The sequence below is a fragment of the Pseudophryne corroboree genome, unplaced genomic scaffold, assembly GCF_028390025.1.
Source record: "Pseudophryne corroboree isolate aPseCor3 unplaced genomic scaffold, aPseCor3.hap2 scaffold_2190, whole genome shotgun sequence".
Taxonomy (NCBI): domain Eukaryota; kingdom Metazoa; phylum Chordata; class Amphibia; order Anura; family Myobatrachidae; genus Pseudophryne; species Pseudophryne corroboree.
In genome coordinates, this window is record NW_026968837.1 from 44,333 (window position 1) to 60,811 (window position 16,479).

Consider the following 16,479-nt stretch of genomic DNA (forward strand, 5'->3'; position numbering starts at 1 on the left):
TGGCTTGAAAAAGCAGTCTTTATTGACATAAAAAAAAAACATACATAAACATTGCACACATAAATACAGTGTTGCAGCACAGCCAAAACACAATACAAATGCTGACGGTATAGTACAGTTCAAGAACTACAGCACAGGCCAGTCTACACTATAAATCATGAACTGCACTATACATTTAAAGTATACAATAATACAACAGTTAATAAGGCTATGGGTGTGGAGTGTAAGAGGGTGAGGGATTCACAAAACCGAAGCTTTATTGTAACACAGACACATATAAGGGGAGGGTCAATAAATAGAAAGATATCCTTTACTATAGAATGTAGTCCAATCCGACCTCTGTGCTCTTCCACAACTGAAAAACAGATAGTGTTCCCAAGCCTTCCATCCTGGAATATCTTTGGTCTTTCGCCAATGAAGAAAACAATCCCTCCCTCCAGCAGACCCTTCAACCACGATACAAGATCACAGCCAAAAGGCCGAGAAGCAACTACACTTGAGCTTAACAAAAATGGCTAAAACTTAGTGGAGGAAAGTGCAGTGCACCAAAACATAAGCTGACACAATCATGGAGAATGCGCCAGCATATATGCTCTTCTATCTATATTTTGCAAACCTGCTCTTGTCCCCTCCAGCTGCTCTATGTAGATTTAACGTCTGGCAAGGTGCATAACCCACTGACAAGCAGGAACACTCCTGCATGAGTTTTCTCTCTCACTAGCTGGATGATACACAATCATTTGCATGCGCTCCACTTCCAACACACCACCCACCCAACCACCCAGTCACCAGAGCCACCCACAAGCCAACTGGCTCCGTGATTTAATTTGCACAGTGTAGTCATCCAGGCAGCATGTCCTTCTCAATGGAAGGATCTCTGGTTCCATGGAATCTTCCGCATTGGAATGCTGCGGAACAAAAAGGATTTAAATATTCAGCTTGCTAGCATTCAATGTACCTGCGGCTTGGCTCTAGCACATGGGTCTTCATCCTGTGGCCCTCCAGCTGCTGTGAAACTACACATCCCAGCATGCCCTGCCACAGTTTTGCTATTAAGGTATGCTAAAACTGAGGCAGGGCATGCTGGGATGTGTAGTTCCACAGCAGCTGGAGGGTCGCAGGTTGAAGACCCATGTTTTAGCATGCCTGTTCTATGATGCATGTTCCATGATGTCACAATCAGCTTGGAATGGGGTGTCTAGCAGGCATTTGCTGACAGCCACTTGAGGGAGACACACATCAGGAGATGCAGCATATCGGAGGTCTTCGATGCCTTTCCAGCAAATGCACACCACCTGCTGCTGGTCTGGACACAAAACAATGCCCACAATCGAAGTCCCAAAATGCCCAACTACAGGATTCATGTAAGTAGTGAATTTAGGAATGAATTTAGAAGTAGGAAATTAAGTTAGTTCACAAGTACATTCAAATTCAGATCTAAAGACTAAACACAAAACACAAAATAAGACTCCACAGAGCAATTATCAGGTGTCTTTATTAATTGTTGCATTTAAAAAATCAAGCAATTAGGGAGCACAATGTTGCGACAATGTAACCCTATTTGCAAAATAGTACTAAATAAGTTTGTCGATGTAAGACATTTGCAAAGGCGCAAACAAAACACGCTGGAAAATGCAACTGAATCTGTTTTTGGAGGTTAGAAAAGATGCAGGATCAAGTAGCTCCATGGGTAGGGTGTTTGATTAGAATTCAACAGGTTATAGGTTTGAATCCTGGGTATGATAGTTTGAGGTGTTATTTAATAAAGCATGTTTATATATTAGTCACACATGGCTTACTTGTACAAATGGCATGTCACCAGTTAGTGCTGACTGCTGATATGCCATTTGCACTAAAACAAATTAAAATGGTAAAAGTTATTGTACTTTAAGTAAAAATAAAAGCTAAAATATCAATCCCAGTTTTGGATTACTTTAATGAACAAAAAAAAAATGCATATAGCAAAGGATAGTTTCAATCTGCCTACCTCTGGGTTATGGACCCAGCATGCTTCCATTACAGTACTCTGCTGCACATGTAAGTGCAAGAGATCCTGAAGCACTCACTCATCATGGGAAAGTACCAATGTGTTTCTTCATTGGTTGATGGAAGAAACATCTTACAAAAACTCTCCACATTATTGACTTTTTAAAATGTTTCTAGGAATCGTTCTAGATGAATGCTTATTAGCCTTTGTCAGTATGGACTTTTACAAAGTGTTGCTGTGGCGCAATCAGTTACTGTGTAAGGCTATTAACCAAAAGGTTGGTGGTTCAATCCCACCCAGGGACGTAATTGACCTTGTTATCAGATTTTGGTGATCTTTATGTAGACAAGTGAAAATTTCAAACCCCCTCTTATGGTGTAGGGTACCTGGCCTTCTCTGATGTAATCAGAGTTAGATTTGATTCAGTGATTTTATAAAAACAGCTAGGAAGCACAATTTAGCAGTGGGTTGCAGAGAAAAAGAAATATGCTGGCAAAAAAATCCAATTGAGTGATTAAACAGCTTTTCATTTTCTGGCTTTATTTTTATGCTAACAAATTTGTTCTCTGAAAAGTGTCCACAAAGCCAAGTTTCTGATTAACACATTTGTAGGGATGGTTTTTAACCTATTACTAAATTAAACTTGCTTCATTGGAAAGGCAGCAAGATGCATCCTCATTTCAATATCTACTGAAATAATACAGGTTGACACCAGGAAACATTAACGCCACTGCATCCTTTGTGCTTTCTCATGTGGAAGTCTGTTTAATGTGAAAACAAGGTGATATCTAATTAGCACACAGGTAAGGAATTAAGAAAATCTTTATTTAAGGGTGAAGATGTTTCTCACAAAATCGTTGCCCCAATGCATCATTGAAATTCAAGCTGGAAAGATGATTTTAATATATCACTTGTACATTTTGTATTGCTCTTCTGGTGACAATGTAGTTTGTTTTTGTCAATTACCATTTTAATAATCGGGTAAAGAAAATTAAGTGGATTTTTGAAAGAAAACAATACTGTCAATATACTATTAAAACAAATGAAAATGGTAAAAGTTATTGTACTTTAAGTAAAAATAAAAGAGCAAAAATATCAATCCCAGTTTTGGATTACTTTAATTAACAAAAAAAAAACGCATATAGCAGAGGATAGTTTCAATCTGCCTACCTCTGGGCTATGGACCCAGCATGCTTCCATTACAGTACTCTGCTGCACATGTAATTGCAAGAGATCCTGAAGCACTCACTCATCATGGGAAAGTACCAATGTGTTTCTTCATTGGTTGATGGAAGAAACATCTTACAAAAACTCTCCAGATTATTGACTATTTAAAGTTTTTCTAGGAAACGTTCTAGATGAATGCTTATTAGCCTTTGTCAGTATGTACTTTTGCAAAGTGTCGCTGTGGCGCAATCAGTTAGTGTGTACAGCTATTAACCAAAAGGTTGGTGGTTCAATCCCACCCAGGGATGTAATTGACCTTGTTATCAGATTTTGGTGATCTTTAAGTAGACAAGTCAAAATTTCAAAAACCCCTGTTATGGTGTAGGGTACCTGGCCTTCTCTGATGTAATCAGAGTTAGATTTGATTCAGTGATTTTATAAAAACAGCTAGGAAGCACAATTTAGCAGTGGTTTGCAGAGAAAAAGAAATATGCTGGCAAAAAAATCAAATTGAGTGATTAAACAGCTCTTCATTTTCTGGCTTTATTTTTATGCTAACAAATTTGTTCTCTGAAAAGTGTCCACAAAGCCAAGTATCTGATTAACATCTTTGTAGGGATGGTTTTTCACCTATTACTAAATTAAACTTGCTTCATTGGAAAGGCAGCAAGATGCATCCTCATTTCAATATCTACTGAAATAATACAGGTTGACACCAGGAAACATTAACGCCACTGCATCCTTGCTGCTTTCTCATGTGGAAGTCTGTTTAATGTGAAAACAAGGTGATATCTAATTAGCACACAGGTAAGGAATTAAGAAAATCTTTATTTAAGGGTGAAGATGTTTCTCACAAAATCGTTGCCCCAATGCATCATTGAAATTCAAGCTGGAAAGATGATTTTAATATATCACTTGTACATTTTGTATTGCTCTTCTGGTGACAATGTAGTTTGTTTTTGTCAATTACCATTTTAATAATAGGGTAAAGAAAATTAAGTGGATTTTTGAAAGAAAACAATACTGTCAATATACTATTAAAACAAATTAAAATGGTAAAAGTTATTGTACTTTAAGTAAAAATAAAAGAGCAAAAATATCAATCCCAGTTTTGGATTACTTTAATTAACAAAAAAAAAATGCATATAGCAGAGGATAGTTTCAATCTGCCTACCTCTGGGTTAAGGGGCCCAGCATGCTTCCATTGCAGTACTCTGCTGCACATGTAAGTGCAAGAGATCCTGAAGCACTCACTCATCATGGGAAAGTACCAATGCGTTTCTTCATTGGTTGATGGAAGAAACATTTTACAAAAACTCTCCAGATTATTGACTTTTTAAAGTTTTCTAGGAAACGTTCTAGATGAATGCTTATTAACCTTTGTCAGTATGTACTTTTGCAAAGTGTCTCGGTGGTGCAATCGGTTAGTGTGTTTGGTTATTAACCAAAGGGTTGGTGGTTCAATACCACCCAGGGATGTTATTGACCTTGTCATCAGATTTTGGTGATCTTTAAGTAGACAAGTCAAAATTTCAAACCCCCTCTTATGGTGTAGGGTACCTGGCCTTCTCTGATGTAATCAGAGTTAGATTTGATTAAGTGATTTTATAAAAGAACAGCTAGGAAGCACAACTTAGCAGTGGGTTGCAGAGAAAAAGAAATACGCTTGCAGAAAAATCCAATTGAGTGATTAAACAGCTCTTCATTTTCTGGCTTTATTTTTATGCTAACTAATTTGTTCTCTGAAAAGTGTCCACAAAGCCAAGTATCTGATTAACACCTTTGTAGGGATGGTTTTTCACCTATTACTAAATTAAACTTGCTTCATTGGAAAGGCAGCAAGTGATGTCATCCAAGCAGTGGGTCAAAGTTTGCTTCAACCCTCGTCTGCTTATGAAAAGAGAAAAGGGATATGCAGGGCATGGCGGCCTTTTGCGACGCTTGGATGACCCCTAGTTCGCATTAAACACCCCCACCCTCCTTCGGTGTGGGGCTCATGTTGGCCATGCCCCAGCCCCTGAAGCATTCAAGCTGATTTCTTGCAGCAGCTGGGTACTGTAACAGCTCCAGAGCTGCTCTGTAAGGCAAGTAAAAGGGTGTGGGCCCTGCAGCACTACCTGTAGTTTGCATTGTGCATTGGAAGGCACAAAGTAAGCAGACGGGAGGAGAAGTCAGGATAGTGCACAAGGTTATAGAAGGGAGGGGCTCAAGAAAAGAGAAGTGGAAACAGACAGCATACTAGGCTGGAGAGAGACCTGAGACAAAGAGATCTGAATTATACGAGAGCCGTCCAGGGGAAACACAAATTATGCAGTCAAGTTTCCCACATTTGGGGAAATCGCAAGGGGCAGCACACCCAGAGTGCAATGGGTGAGCCTTGCCCTGGGAGAAGCACCTTCATGATCATAGTATCTCACCTGGCAGGTTAGTAGGAGTTGGGCTAGAGCTGGGGAGGGTCGCTGCTCGGGCACTACCTTTCAAGTGAAGGAGATCCAACTGAGGCAGCACAAGGGAACTCTCAAAAGAAGAACAAGGCTAGAGGAAGATCTGAGACAAAGAAATCTGACTTTACCAGAGCTGACCAGAGGAAAGCACAAACACAGTCCACCACTACCACAAATAATGCAGTCGAGTTTCCCACATTTGGGGAAATCACAGGGGTCAGCATACACAGAATGCAATGAATGAACCTCACCCTGGGAAAACAATCTTCATGACAATAGTATCTCCTATGCAAAATAAGTATGATTTGGGATAGGGCTGGGGAGGGCCGCTGCTCAGGCACATCTCTGTCAAGTAAAGGAGATTCAACTGAGGCAGCACAAGGGAACTCTCATCTGGGGACAACAACTGCAGGGAGAACACATATTTTCAGATGAACATGGGGTGGCAGAAGGCTGCCTAATACTGAAGCACCCCCAAACAACAAACCAAATGCAACAACTAGTGCAAGCATTCCTGGGGGATGGCCTGCAGCAGATGGATTTGAATATGGTGATGTCATCCAAGCAGTGGGTCAAAGTTGGCTTCAACCCTTGTCTGCATATGAAAAGAGAAAAGGAGCGTGCAGGGCATGGAGGCCTTTTGTGGTGCTTGGATGACCCCTAGTTCGCATTAAGCACCCCCACCCTCCTTCGGTGTGGGGCTCATGTTGGCCATTCCCCAGCCCCTGAAGCATTCAAGCTGATTTCTTGCAGCAGCTGGGCACTGTAACAGCTCCAGAGCTGCTCTGTAAAGCAAGTAAAAGGGTGTGGGCCCTGCAGCACTACCCGTAGTTTGCATTGTGCATTGGGAGGCACAAAGTAAGCAGACGGGAGGAGAAGTCAGGATAGTGCACAAGGGTATAGAAGGGAGGGGCTCAAGAAAAAAGAAGTGGAACCAGACAGCAAACTAGGCTGGAGAGAGACCTGAGACAAAGAGATCTGAATTACATGAGAGCCGACCAGGGAAAACTCAAATTATGCAGTCAAGTTTCCCACATTTGGGGAAATCGCAGGGGCAGCACACCCAGAGTGCAATGGGTGAGCCTTGCCCTGGGAGAAGCAACTTCATGATCATAGTATCTCACCTGGCAGGTAAGTAGGAGTTGGGCTAGAGCTGGGGAGGGTCGCTGCTCGGGCACCCCCCTGTCAAGTGAAGGAGATCCAACTGAGGCAGCACAAGGGAACTCTCGAAAGAAGAACAAGGCTAGAGGAAGATCTGAGACAAAGAAATCTGAATTTTACCAGAGCTGACCAGAGGAAAGCACAAATACAGTCCCCCACTACCACAAATAATGCAGTCGAGTTTCCCACATTTGGGGAAATCACAGGGGTCAGCATACCCAGAATGCAATGAATGAACCTCACCCTGGGAAAACAATCTTCATGACAATAGTATCTCCTATGCAAAATAAGTATGATTTGGGATAGGGCTGGGGAGGGCCGCTGCTCAGGCACATCTCTGTCAAGTAAAGGAGATTCAACTGAGGCAGCACAAGGGAACTCTCATCTGGGGACAACAACTGCAGGGAGAACACATATTTTCAGATGAACATGGGGTGGCAGAAGGCTGCCTAATACTGAAGCACCCCCAAACAACAAACCAAATGCAACAACTAGTGCAAGCATTCCTGGGGGATGGCCTGCAGCAGATGGATTTGAATATGGTGATGTCATCCAAGCAGTGGGTCAAAGTTGGCTTCAACCCTTGTCTGCATATGAAAAGAGAAAAGGAGCGTGCAGGGCATGGAGGCCTTTTGTGGTGCTTGGATGACCCCTAGTTCGCATTAAGCACCCCCACCCTCCTTCGGTGTGGGGCTCATGTTGGCCATTCCCCAGCCCCTGAAGCATTCAAGCTGATTTCTTGCAGCAGCTGGGCACTGTAACAGCTCCAGAGCTGCTCTGTAAAGCAAGTAAAAGGGTGTGGGCCCTGCAGCACTACCCGTAGTTTGCATTGTGCATTGGGAGGCACAAAGTAAGCAGACGGGAGGAGAAGTCAGGATAGTGCACAAGGGTATAGAAGGGAGGGGCTCAAGAAAAAAGAAGTGGAACCAGACAGCAAACTAGGCTGGAGAGAGACCTGAGACAAAGAGATCTGAATTACATGAGAGCCGACCAGGGAAAACTCAAATTATGCAGTCAAGTTTCCCACATTTGGGGAAATCGCAGGGGCAGCACACCCAGAGTGCAATGGGTGAGCCTTGCCCTGGGAGAAGCAACTTCATGATCATAGTATCTCACCTGGCAGGTAAGTAGGAGTTGGGCTAGAGCTGGGGAGGGTCGCTGCTCGGGCACCCCCCTGTCAAGTGAAGGAGATCCAACTGAGGCAGCACAAGGGAACTCTCGAAAGAAGAACAAGGCTAGAGGAAGATCTGAGACAAAGAAATCTGAATTTTACCAGAGCTGACCAGAGGAAAGCACAAATACAGTCCCCCACTACCACAAATAATGCAGTCGAGTTTCCCACATTTGGGGAAATCACAGGGGTCAGCATACCCAGAATGCAATGAATGAACCTAACCCTGGGAGAACAATCTTCATGACCATGGTATCTCCTATGCAAAATAAGTATGATTTGGGATAGGGCTGGGGAGGGCCGTTGCTCAGGCACATCTCTGTCAAGTAAGTTGCATTTGATTTGTTGTTTGGGGGTGCTTCAGTATTAGGCAGCCTTCTGCCCTACCATGTTCATCTGAAAATATGTGTTCTCCCTGCAGTTGTTGTCCCCAGATGAGAGTTCCCTTGTGCTGCCTCAGTTGAATCTCCTTTTGGAGAAGACCTCAATAAGATTGTAGCTGATCTGGCTACTGCTAAAACAGCTTGCCTACCTAGTATGACTCCTACCACGCAGAAGGCTAAAAGTACTTTTCTTGGCCCTTTCATCCTCCAGGTAAAGCGTACCCAAGGTCAGGCATACCCAAAGCAAGCTCATGTTTCCAGACCTGCCAAGCCCAGACTGAAGCAATCCTGGGCTGCCCATCAGCCTGCTTCCAAAACGGACAAGCCTGCCGCATGACGGTGCAGGCCTCCCTCTGGGGGATCCCAGGGTGGGGGGCCCGACTTCTAGGTTTGGCAAAGAAAGGTATAATTCTAAGCTAGAGAATTCTGTTTGGAGCTCACCTTGTACTTTGTGAAGAAATAATCAGCATTGTGGCTGAGCAGATACATGTAGTGTGTGGCTGCAAACTGCATGGATCTGCTGCGTTGTAATGCTGATTCTTTTTTTTTGCAAAGTACCAATAGCTTCATATAATGTTCACAATTTTTATGCAGGATCAAATAGCTCAATAGGTAGGGTGTTTGATTAGAATTCAACAGGTTATAGGTTTGAATCCTGGGTATGGTAGTTTGAGATGTGTTATTTAATAAAGTATGTTGTTCTGACTGCCGGCATCCTATCACCTGGGATATCATACTAAATAAATGGAGTTGATCAAATTTTTTTTTTTTTTTTTAACTAGGGACAATTTCCAGATACTTCCCTTTATAACTGAGATTGCCCCCTGGAACTTCACATCAGTTGACAACTATGCATGAGTGGGCAGTGCTTGCCCTGGATCTGTCCACCCATTTATGTGCCGCCATAAAATAAAGCATGACTAACAGTTATCCTGGGCGTACACTACACAATTATCTGTCAGGCTATCTATCCAGTCTGGATGGTTGGAATGAAAATCTGGTAATGTATAGGAGCAAATGTCAATTAACCATTTGCTCCCAAACACTAGAAAAGTGGTCAAAAATGGTCATTACACAAATTGGTTAAACCCAAAATTTAACCAATTTGTTTAGGGGACCATTTTTGTCCATTTTTTAGTGTTTGAGAGTAAATCGTTGATGGTCATTTGCTCACATAGATAACCGGATTTCTATTCCAACCAGCCAGTGTTGGAGAGATGGTCTGCCAGATTACATAATGCATACCAGAGCCATAACTAGACTTTTTGGTGCCCTGTGACAGAGAATTATATGCCCTCCCCCCCATTTTTGCAATATGGACAAAAGGCGCATGCCTTGTGGGGAAGGGGCATAACAAGATTGGTCTCAGAGAAAGCACATGAGATATGAAGATATATCTAGTATACTTGACACTCAATGGTTTGTGGTATTGCAGGGGTGCCCTCCTTAAATGCATATACAGTCACACATGGCATGTTTGTGTAAATGGCATATCAGCAGTCAGCACTAACTGGTGACATGCCATTTGTACAAGTAAGCCATGTGTGACTAATATATAAACATACTTTATTAAATAACACCTCAAACTATCATACCCAGGATTCAAACCTAAAACCTGTTAAATTCTAATCAAACACCCTACCCATTGAGCTACTTGATCCTGCATCTATTCTAACCTCCAAAAACAGATTCAGTTGCATTTTCCAGCGTGTTTTGTTTGCGCCTTTGCAAATGTCTTACATCGACAAACTTATTTAGTACTATTTTGCAAATAGGGTTACATTGTCGCAACATTGTGTTCCCTAATTGCTTGATTTTTTAAATGCAAAAATTGATAAAGACACCTGATAATTGCTCTGTGGAGTCTTCTTTTGTGTCTACTTCTTATCTACATTTAATTCCCTACCTATAATCAAGGCATTTTTAAATGCTGGGTGCTGCCAGGACGTGAGGCCTACCTAGTCTTTAGATCTGAATTTGAATGTACTTGTGAACTAACTTAATTTCCTACTTCTAAATTCATTCCTAAATTCACTACTTACATTAATCCTGTAGTTGGGCATTTTGAGCCTTCAATTGTGGGCATTGTTTTGTGTCCAGACCAGCAGCTGGTGGTGTGCATTTGCTGGAAAGGCATCGAAGACCTCCGATATGCTGCATCCCCTGATGTGTGTCTGCCTCAAGTGGCTGTCAGCAAATGCATGCTAGACACCCCATTCCAAGCTGATTGTGACATCACGGAACATGCATCATAGAACAGGCATGCTAGAACATGGGTCTTCAACCTGCGACCCTCCAGCTGCTGTGGAACTACATATCCCAGCATGCCCTGCCTCAGTTTTAGCATACCTTAAAAGCAAAACTGTGGCAGGGCATGCTGGGATGTGTAGTTTCACAGCAGCTGGAGGGCCACAGGATGAAGACCCATGTGCTAGAACCAAACCGCAGGTACATTGAATGCTAGCAAGCTGAATGTTTAAATCCTTTTTGTTCCGCAGCATTCCAATGCGGAAGATTCCATGGAACCAGAGATTATTCCATTGAGAAGGACATGCTGCCTGGATGACTGCACTGTGCAAATTAAATCACGGAGCCAGTTGGCTTGTGGGTGGCTCTGGTGACTGGGTGGTTGGGTGGGCGGTGTGTCGGAGGTGGAGCACATGCAAATGAATGTGTATCATCCAGCTAGTGAGAGAGAAAACTCATGTAGGAGTGTGCCTGCTTGTCAGTGAGTTATGCACCTTGCCAGACGTCAAATCTACATGGAGCAACTGGAGGGGACAAGAGCAGGTTTGGAAAATATAGACAGAAGAGCATATATGCTGGCGCATTCTCCATGATTGTGTCAGCTTATGTTTTGGTGCACTGCACTTTCCTCCACTAAGTTTTAGCCATTTTGTTTAAACGCAAGTGTAGTTGCTTCTCGCTCTTTTGGCTGTGATATTGTATTGTGGTTGAAGAGTCTGCTGGAGGGATTGTTTTCTTCATTGGCGAGAGACTGAAGATATTCCAGGATGGAAGGCTTGGGAACACTATCCGTTTTTCAGTTGTGGAAGAGTTGAAAGACCGGATTGGACTACATTCTATAGTAAAGGGTATCTTTGTATTTATTAATCCTCCCTTTATATGTGTCTGTCTTTCAATAAAGCTTTGGGCTTGTGATTCCGTCACCCTCTTACACTCCACACCCATAGCCTTATTAACTATTGTATTGTTTAAATGTATAGTGCAGTTCATGATTTATAGTGTAGGCTGACCTGTGCTGTAGTTCTTGAACTGTACTATACCGACAGCATTTGTATTGTGTTTTGGCTGTGCTGCAACACAGTACTTATGTGTGTAATGTTTATGTATGTTTTTTTGCTTCTTTATGTCAATAAAGACTGCTTTTTCAATCCAATATCTGAAAACAATCAATGTTTATCTTTGATGGCAATAGAAGTGGTATGATATTTGCTGCTTTTGAAAGGCAATATCTGATATGTCCCCTATCTGGGAACCATATATTAAATGGCTTTTCAGAAAAGGGAGATGGGAGAAGAGCTTTCAGTACTTGTAGGACCGATGCACATTTCCTATTCTAGCCTCCAAAAACAGATTCAGTTGCATTTTCCAGCGTGTTTTGGATGCGCCTTTGCAAATGTCTTACATCGACAAACTTATTTAGTACTATTTTGCAAATAGGGTTACATTGTTGCAACATTGTGTTCCCTAATTGCTTGATTTTTTAAATGCAACAATTGATAAAAACACCTGATAACTGCTCTGCGGAGTCTTATTTTGTGTCTACTTCTTATCTACATTTAATTCCGTACCTCTAATCAAGGCATTTTTAAATGCTGGCGACTGCCAGGACGTGTGGACTAACTAGACTTTAGATCTGAATTTGAATGTACTTGTGAACTAACTTAATTTCCTACTTCTAAATTCATTCCTAAATTCACTACTTACATGAATCCTGTAGTTGGGCATTTTGGGACTTCGATTGTGGGCATTGTTTTGTGTCCAGACCAGCAGCAGGTGGTGTGCATTTGCTGGAAAGGCATCGAAGACCTCCGATATGCTGCATCTCCTGATGTGTGTCTCCCTCAAGTGGCTGTCAGCAAATGCCTGCTAGACACCCCATTCCAAGCTGATTGTGACATCACGGAACATGCATCATAGAACAGGCATGCTAAAACATGGGTCTTCAACCTGCGACCCTCCAGCTGCTGTGGAACTACACATCCCAGCATGCCCTGCCTCAGTTTTAGCATACCTTATAGCAAAACTGTGGCAGGGCATGCTGGGATGTGTAGTTTCACAGCAGCTGGAGGGCCACAGGATGAAGACCCATGTGCTAGAGCCAAGCCGCAGGTACATTGAATGCTAGCAAGCTGAATATTTAAATCCTTTTTGTTCCGCAGCATTCCAATGCGGAAGATTCCATGGAACCAGAGATCCTTCCATTGAGAAGGACATGCTGCCTGGATGACTACACTGTGCAAATTAAATCACGGAGCCAGTTGGTTTGTGGGTGGCTCTGGTGACTGGGTGGTTGGGTGGGTGGTGTGTCGGAGGTGGAGCACATGCAAATGATTGTGTATCATCCAGCTAGTGAGAGTGAAAACTCATGCAGGAGTGTGCCTGCTTGTCAGTGGGTTATGCACCTTGCCAGACGTTAAATCTACATAGAGCAGCTGGAGGGGACAAGAGCAGGTTTGCAAAATATAGATAGAAGAGCATATATGCTGGCGCATTCTCCATGATTGTGTCAGCTTATGTTTTGGTGCACTGCACTTTCCTCCACTAAGTTTTAGCCATTTTTGTTAAGCTCAAGTGTAGTTGCTTCTCGGCCTTTTGGCTGTGATCTTGTATTGTGGTTGAAGGGTCTGCTGGAGGGAGGGATTGCTTTCTTCATTGGCGAAAGACCAAAGATATTCCAGGATGGAAGGCTTGGGAACACTATCCGTTTTTCAATTGTGGAAGAGTTGAAAGACCGGATTGGACTACATTCTATAGTAAAGGATGTCTTTCTATTTATTAATCCTCCCCTTATATGTGTCAGTCTTTCAATAAAGCTTCGGGCTTGTGATTCCCTCACCCTCTTACACTCCACACCCATAGCCTTATTAACTGTTGTATTATTGTACAGTTTAAATGTATAGTGCAGTTCATGATTTATAGTGTAGGCTGGCCTGTGCTGTAGTTCTTGAACTGTACTATACCGTCAGCATTTCTATTGTGTTTTGGCATTGCCGCAACGCGGTACTTATGTGTGTAATGTTTATGTATGTTTTTTTGCTTCTTTATGTGCATCGGTCCTACAAGTACTGAAAGCTCTTCTCCCATCTCCCTTTTCTGAAAAGCCATTTAATATATGGTTCCCAGATAGGGGACATATCAGATATTGCCTTTCAAAAGCATCAAATATCATACCACTTTTATTGCCATCAAAGATAAACATTGATTGTTTTCAGATATTGGCTTGAAAAAGCAGTTTTTATTGACATTAAAAAACATACATAAACATTACACACATAAGTACAGTGTTGCAGCACAGCCAAAACACAATACAAATGCTGACGGTATAGTACAGTTCCAGAACTACAGCACAGGCCAGCCTACACTATAAATCATGAACTGCACTATACATTTAAACTATACAATAATACAACAGTTAATAAGGCTATGGGTGTGGAGTGTAAGAGGGTGAGGGATTCACAAAACCGAAGCTTTATTGTAACACAGACACATATAAGGGGAGGGTCAATAAATAGAAAGATATCCTTTACTATAGAATGTAGTCCAATCCGACCTCTGTGCTCTTCCACAACTGAAAAACAGATAGTGTTCCCAAGCCTTCCATCCTGGAATATCTTTGGTCTTTCGCCAATGAAGAAAACAATCCCTCCCTCCAGCAGACCCTTCAACCACGATACAAGATCACAGCCAAAAGGCCGAGAAGCAACTACACTTGAGCTTAACAAAAATGGCTAAAACTTAGTGGAGGAAAGTGCAGTGCACCAAAACATAAGCTGACACAATCATGGAGAATGCGCCAGCATATATGCTCTTCTATCTATATTTTGCAAACCTGCTCTTGTCCCCTCCAGCTGCTCTATGTAGATTTAACGTCTGGCAAGGTGCATAACCCACTGACAAGCAGGCACACTCCTGCATGAGTTTTCTCTCTCACTAGCTGGATGATACACAATCATTTGCATGCGCTCCACTTCCGACACACCACCCACCCAACCACCCAGTCACCAGAGCCACCCACAAGCCAACTGGCTCCGTGATTTAATTTGCACAGTGTAGTCATCCAGGCAGCATGTCCTTCTCAATGGAAGGATCTCTGGTTCCATGGAATCTTCCGCATTGGAATGCTGTGGAACAAAAAGGATTTAAATATTCAGCTTGCTAGCATTCAATGTACCTGCGGCTTGGCTCTAGCACATGGGTCTTCATCCTGTGGCCCTCCAGCTGCTGTGAAACTACACATCCCAGCATGCCCTGCCACAGTTTTGCTATTAAGGTATGCTAAAACTGAGGCAGGGCATGCTGGGATGTGTAGTTCCACAGCAGCTGGAGGGTCGCAGGTTGAAGACCCATGTTTTAGCATGCCTGTTCTATGATGCATGTTCCATGATGTCACAATCAGCTTGGAATGGGGTGTCTAGCAGGCATTTGCTGACAGCCACTTGAGGGAGACACACATCAGGAGATGCAGCATATCGGAGGTCTTCGATGCCTTTCCAGCAAATGCACACCACCTGCTGCTGGTCTGGACACAAAACAATGCCCACAATCGAAGTCCCAAAATGCCCAACTACAGGATTCATGTAAGTAGTGAATTTAGGAATGAATTTAGAAGTAGGAAATTAAGTTAGTTCACAAGTACATTCAAATTCAGATCTAAAGACTAAACACAAAACACAAAATAAGACTCCACAGAGCAATTATCAGGTGTCTTTATCAATTGTTGCATTTAAAAAATCAAGCAATTAGGGAACACAATGTTGCGACAATGTAACCCTATTTGCAAAATAGTACTAAATAAGTTTGTCGATGTAAGACATTTGCAAAGGCGCAAACAAAACACGCTGGAAAATGCAACTGAATCTGTTTTTGGAGGTTAGAAAAGATGCAGGATCAAGTAGCTCCATGGGTAGGGTGTTTGATTAGAATTCAACAGGTTATAGGTTTGAATCCAGGGTATGATAGTTTGAGGTGTTATTTAATAAAGTATGTTTATATATTAGTCACACATGGCTTACTTGTACAAATGGCATGTCACCAGTTAGTGCTGACTGCTGATATGCCTTTTGCACTAAAACAAATTAAAATGGTAAAAGTTATTGTACTTTAAGTAAAAATAAAAGCTAAAATATCAATCCCAGTTTTGGATTACTTTAATGAACAAAAAAAAAATGCATATAGCAAAGGATAGTTTCAATCTGCCTACCTCTGGGTTATGGGCCCAGCATGCTTCCATTGCAGTACTCTGCTGCACATGTAAGTGCAAGAGATCCTGAAGCACTCACTCATCATGCGAAAGTACCAATGTGTTTCTTCATTGGTTGCTGGAAGAAACATCTTACAAAAACTCTCCAGATTATTGACTTTTTAAAGTTTTTCTAGGAAACGTTCTAGATGAATGCTTATTAATCTTTGTCAGTATGGACTTTTTGCAAAGTGTCTCTGTGGCGCAATCGGTTAGTGTGTTCAGCTATTAATCAAAAGGTTGGTGGTTCAATCCCACCCAGGGACGTAATTGACCTTGTAATCAGATTTTGGTGATATTTAAGTAGACAAGTCAAAATTGCAAACCCCCTCTTATGGTGTAGGGTACCTGGCCTTCTCTGATGTAATCAGAGTTAGATTTGATTAAGTGATTTTATAAAAAAAACAGCTAGGAAGCACAATTTAGCAGTGGGTTGCAGAGAAAAAGAAAAATGCTGGCAGAAAAATCCAATTGAGTGATTAAACAGCTCTTCATTTTCTGGGTTTATTTTTATGATAACAAATTTGTTCTCTGAAAAGTGTCCACAAAGCCAAGTATCTGATTAACATCTTTGTAGGGATGTTTTTTCACCTATTACTAAATTAAACTTGCTTCATTGGAAAGGCAGCAAGATGCATCCTCATTTCAATATCTACGGAAATAATACAGGTTGACACCAG

General features: G+C 42.1%; 6 non-coding genes across 6 annotated transcripts; all 6 read right to left on the bottom strand.

Annotated features, from left to right (window-relative positions):
- Positions 1–5,422: 5,422 nt before the first annotated feature.
- On the bottom strand, positions 5,423–5,586 carry LOC135007575 (U1 spliceosomal RNA). Its single transcript, XR_010207514.1, has one exon. It is a non-coding gene; the product is annotated as a U1 spliceosomal RNA (small nuclear RNA).
- Positions 5,587–5,736: 150 nt separating this feature from the next.
- Positions 5,737–5,900, bottom strand: LOC135007566 (U1 spliceosomal RNA). The gene has a single exon (XR_010207505.1). It is a non-coding gene; the product is annotated as a U1 spliceosomal RNA (small nuclear RNA).
- Positions 5,901–6,574: 674 nt separating this feature from the next.
- Positions 6,575–6,737, bottom strand: LOC135007583 (U1 spliceosomal RNA). Its single transcript, XR_010207520.1, has one exon. It is a non-coding gene; the product is annotated as a U1 spliceosomal RNA (small nuclear RNA).
- A 152-nt stretch (positions 6,738–6,889) lies between these two features.
- On the bottom strand, positions 6,890–7,053 carry LOC135007586 (U1 spliceosomal RNA). Its single transcript, XR_010207523.1, has one exon. It is a non-coding gene; the product is annotated as a U1 spliceosomal RNA (small nuclear RNA).
- A 674-nt stretch (positions 7,054–7,727) lies between these two features.
- On the bottom strand, positions 7,728–7,890 carry LOC135007584 (U1 spliceosomal RNA). Its single transcript, XR_010207521.1, has one exon. It is a non-coding gene; the product is annotated as a U1 spliceosomal RNA (small nuclear RNA).
- A 152-nt stretch (positions 7,891–8,042) lies between these two features.
- Positions 8,043–8,206, bottom strand: LOC135007573 (U1 spliceosomal RNA). Its single transcript, XR_010207512.1, has one exon. It is a non-coding gene; the product is annotated as a U1 spliceosomal RNA (small nuclear RNA).
- Between the last annotated feature and the right edge of the window lie 8,273 nt (positions 8,207–16,479).